Source organism: Penaeus japonicus, unplaced genomic scaffold (assembly GCF_977035675.1).
Source record: "Penaeus japonicus unplaced genomic scaffold, GWHDUDI00000001_assembly GWHDUDI00000042, whole genome shotgun sequence".
NCBI classification, from domain to species: Eukaryota; Metazoa; Arthropoda; class Malacostraca; order Decapoda; family Penaeidae; genus Penaeus; species Penaeus japonicus.
In genome coordinates, this window is record NW_028234444.1 from 11830004 (window position 1) to 11835003 (window position 5000).

At 47.5% G+C, this 5000-nt stretch overlaps 1 protein-coding gene across 50 annotated transcripts in view; it reads right to left on the reverse strand.

Annotated features, from left to right (window-relative positions):
- tgo (Aryl hydrocarbon receptor nuclear translocator homolog tgo) overlaps positions 1-5000 on the reverse strand; it is a 244559-nt gene that overhangs the window by 29627 nt on the left and 209932 nt on the right. The window lies entirely within an intron of this gene.

Consider the following 5000-nt stretch of genomic DNA (forward strand, 5'->3'; position numbering starts at 1 on the left):
GAGGAGGAGGAGGAGGAGGAGGAGGAGGAGGAGGAGGAGGAGGAGGAGGAGGAGGAGGAGGGGGAGAAGAAAAGAGAGAAAAAGGTGTGTGTGTGTGTGTGTGTGTGTGTGTGTGTGTGTGTGTGTGTGTGTGTGTGTGTGTGTGTGTGTGTGTGTGTGTGTGTGTGTGCGTGTGTGTGTTTCTGTATTAGAAAGATAAAAAAAAAAAAAAAACGAATCGCCCCCCAAGACGTAAGAGAGCTGCCCGATTAGCATGAATTTTAAATAACCGAAAGAGGGGGGGGGGGGGATTGCACACCCGCGCCCTCTCCCTTATTAGACGAACACATCTTAATGCCCCGAATCCCTTAACATCGCTAATGATATCAGAGACAAAGACCTGTTTCTCTAATGAAGCTGATATATTTCTAGCCCCCCTCCCCACTCCCGCCTTCCCCTCCTCCTCCCCCCCACCTTAACAGCGCTAATGATACCGGCGACGAGAGGTGTGTGGGCAATGAGGCCGGCGTATGCAACGGGTGATTTCCTCTGGGTAAACACGGGTTAACTGATCGATTGTAGTTTGTCTTTTTTTTTTCTCTTCTCTTCTCTTCTTTTTTCTCTTTTATCTCTTCTCTCTTCTCTCTCTCTCTCTCTCTCTCACACTTGAGTGATCGGTCTCTGTAGTGCGGATGGGAATTCTTTCTCTTATTCATTCCTATTTTTTACTTTTTTTTTCAAAGAGAACTGCGAGGGGGGAAGGGAGGGTAGGGGGAGAGTAGGGGGGGAATGGGGGAACGGGGAAGGGGAAGGGAAAGGGGGAGGAGAGGTGGAGGTGAAGGGGAGGAAGAGAGGAGGCAGTGGGAGGAGAGGGGGGGAAGGGAGAGAAGACGGGGGAGGGAGGGAGAGGGTCAGAAGACGGGGAAGGGAAGGGAGAGGGAGAGGAGGAGAGAGGGAGGGAGGGAGAGAAGACGGGGAAAGGAAGGGAGAGGAGGGGAGGGGGAGGGAATGAAGGGAGGGAGTGAGAGAAGGAGAGGGCGGAGGGAGGGAGAGGAGAGAGGGGAGGGAGGGAGAGAAGAAGGGGGAGGGAGGAAGGGAAAAGAGATTGGAGGAAGGAGAAGAGTGTGAGGAGAGGAGAGGAGAAGCGAGGAAAGGAGAGGAAACTGACAGATAGACAACACAAGACACAGCACAAGGACTCTAAGATGTCGAAATATTAATCAAAGGTGAGGTTTGGATTAATCGCGGACAGACAGTCACAGAGACCCAGGCATATCAACTGAAAGGGATACGGCGATGTAAAAAAAATAAAAATAAATAATATACACTAAGAAAAAAACAGGGGAGACTTTGAAAAAAAAGTAAAAAGAATTTATTCTGTATGAAAGAATAAGTACGTAGGTCGTTTACCCCTTCCAAGCCCCCCCTCCCACTCCCCCGGTCTCCCGCTTCCTCCAGTACCCCTTACCCCCTCCCCCCATGAGCAAAGCCCTAGAACACCTCTCCTTTCCCATCCACTCAGGCATCCCCTTTCTTCGATCACCCCCCCTCCACCACCCCCTCCCTCTAACATGCCCTTCCCCTCCCCTCCCCTCCCCCGTATAAACTTCTAATCGCCTTCCCCCCCCCCTCCGACTGCATGCTATACCCAACCACCACAATAAAACGCACGATTCCCACACACGTGCATGATGGCCCAACACCTCCCTCTTCCCAACTCCCTCCTTCTCTCCTTTCCTCTTTCCCTCCCTAGTGCCTCCTTTCCTTCACTCATTTCCTTCCTACAATTCCTTCCTTCAACCTCACACCCCTCTGACCCTAACCCCTACCCCCATACACTCAACCTCCTTTAATCCTATCCACAAGCCAAACACATACCCCCTACCCAGTAACCTTCCCCCTTCCCCTCCCCTTCCCCCTTCTCCATCCCTACCCCTTCCCCTTCCCCTCCCCCTTCCCCTTACCGCCAATAAGAAAATCGCCCTAGTTGTTATTCTTCGGCGCGACTTCCTGTGTTGGGTATCCTGGCTGCCATGCTCAGGGTCTTCTCACGATCTGCGCTTACGTCGGCGATGCGCCTCCCAAACCCCCCTTACTTCCCCCCACCCCACCCCCACCCCTCCACCTTCATTCCATCACCACTCCTCCCTCCTCCTTTCTTTCGATTACTCCACTCTCTCCTCCTTCCCTCTCCCTCCTCTACCTCTCTCACCTTTTCTTCTTCTCTTCTCTTCTCTTCTCTTCTCCATTCCACCCTCACCCCTACTCCCCTCTTCCAATCCTCCTACCTCCTTCCCTCCCCCTTCATCTCCCCAAGAAAGAATTAAAAGAAAGAAAAGAAAAGAAAAGAAGAAGAAGAAAAAAAAGGAGTGAGCATCGTGGGATAACTACTCGAGTCCGGCATTGAAGTCTCTTTTTGTAGCGTCGTTCGCGGGAGTTCAGCCATTTCTTTGTTTTATGTTTTTCGTCGCTACAAAAATTCCAGACATGAGTTCTTTCCGCTTGAGAGAATGGAGGAGAGAAGGGGGAGGGGAAGGGGAAGGGAGGTGAGGGGGGGAAGGGAGGAGAGGGGGGGAAGGGGAGGGGGAACGGGGAAGGAGAGGGGGAAGGAGGGGAGGGAAAGCGGACACAAAGCGAGAGATAGCTAGAGAGAGAGAGAGAGAGAGAGAGAGAGAGAGAGAGAGAGAGAGAGAGAGAGAGAGAGAGAGAGAGAGAGAGAGAGAGAGAGAGAGAGGGGGGGGGAGAAGAGAAGAGAAGAGAAGAGAAGAGAAGAGAAGAGAAGAAAAGAGAGAAAGAGAAAAAAAAAAACAATGATAGGGTGGGAGAGTCGGAGAGGTGAAATAAATTAATTAACAGAAAGAGAAGAAGAGGGAAAAGAAATGAAAAGAGAGTGGAGAATAGGAAAAGAAAGAGGAAAAAGAGAGAAGAGATTCGTTAGAAGAAAGAAGAGCGAAGATAGAGAAGAGAGCAAAGATTAGGGAAAAGACAGAAGAAAAAAACAACAACAATGAGAAAAGAGAAACAACAGAAGGAGCCAAAGTAGCGAATAACGATAAAAAGGAGAGGAAGCGAATAACAGCAAGAAAAGCAAAAACAAATCGTCAATCCAAATGAAAACGTCAATGGGCAGCTGGCAGCGGTTGACGATGATGATGGGTAATCGCCCCTTTTTTCTTGCATCCATCATATAACGAATGGAGGAAGGGGGAGGGGGAGGGGGAGGGGGAGGGGGAGGGGGAGGGGGAGGGGGAAGGCGAGGAGGAGGGGATGGAGGAAGAAAGGGAGAGAGGGAAAAGGGAGGAAGGGAGGGGGGGAGGGAGGGAGACTGACTTATATACACTTGCTAAGACAAGAGACCTATCAAAAAAATAAACTAACACCTGAGACAACTCGTCCTTGCATTGCCCTTTGCCCTCGACAGCGTGCCCTTTCACTATCAACAGAGGACAACACACTCCGACCCTTCCTACAACCGCCGTCTCAATACTAACCTAACCAAGAAAAAAAATCCCACGATATATATTCTTTTTAATTTTTATCTAGAAAATAATATATATATAAATATATATAAATGTATATACATATATATATATATATATATATATATATATATATATATATATATATATATATATATATATATAGAGAGAGAGAGAGAGAGAGAGAGAGAGAGAGAGAGAGAGAGAGAGAGAGAGAGAGAAGATAAATATGGGAAAAATATCAAGAAAAAAAAGTATAGAAAAATCAGTTTGAAGAAAAGAAAAAAAACATATAAAACAATTATATCAAGAAAAAAAAAAATATATATATATATAGAACAGCTTCTACCCTATGAACACAACCTCTTTTTCACCTCCCTGAATGCCCGACCCCGACCCAGTCAAGGGCATCTTCCCTTACAAGGCCCTCGGAGTTTCAGGATAAGGTCTTCAGTACCCCCTCCCCTCTCCTCTATCCTATTACCCCATACCCATACCCATACCCCTATCCTATATACCCACCTCATTACTCCAACCTCGTACGATCCCCACTCCCAACCCTGACCCCTCTGCTCCTACCCCATACCACCACTCCGAACCACCTGTTCTTACACGGTGGTACCCCTATCCCCTTGCCCTTTACCATTTACCCATTACTCTTTCCACCCTCCCTTCACCCCCCCCTTCCTCCCTCCTCCTCCTCCTCCTCCCTCTTCTTCTCCCCTCAAAGACCTCCTTAGAGAGAGAAGTTACGGTCGTTGGTTAAACAAAGCTTGGTCTCTCTGTCGATTCCGCTTCCATACAGAGCCCCTGGGTCGATAACTGTTTACATAAAAAGAGGTCTGTGGCTTAATGGAGAAGAAAGGGTAGGAAAGTGAAGAGGAAGAGGAGAAGGAGGAGGAAAATGGAGAAGGAGAAGGAGAAGGAGAAGAGGAAGAGAGAAAGAGAGAGGAAGAGAGAAAGAGAGAGGGAGAGGAAGGGAGGGAGGGAGAGGAAGGGAGGGAGGGAGAGAGAAAAGAGGAAGAAGACGAATAGTTAGAAATACAATAACAAGAACAAGACGCAAAAAGAGAAGATAAAGACGAGGATGAGGTTGTCCCACAAAAAGCAGAGAATAAAAAGAGAAGAAAAGAAAAGAAAAAGAACTTCAAGAAGAAGCAGACTTTGGACAGAAAGGTAAGCGTATCAGTTCCGGGAGGCTGGCTGGTTATGGAAGACATTGCACAAAGAGAGTCAGTGAGTATTTGAGTGAGTGAGTGCGTATATATGTAGTATATACGTAGTATATGTGTAGTATGTATAATATTATTGAGTGCGTTTTCATTTTGGTCTTTTCTCTATTAGCTTACTGATAGTCAGAAAGATCACGTGGAAAGTTACACCCGGATTGCGATGAAAATTTATGGGTGGTTTGGCCATGACCCCGGACCAACCAGATTATCAATATAAAAATTCATTGGTGGTGCATTTCACTACAAAATATAAGGTCTGCTGGAAAATGAGATTTTCTAATAACTGAAGTAGAAATGGATCCTGATGCTG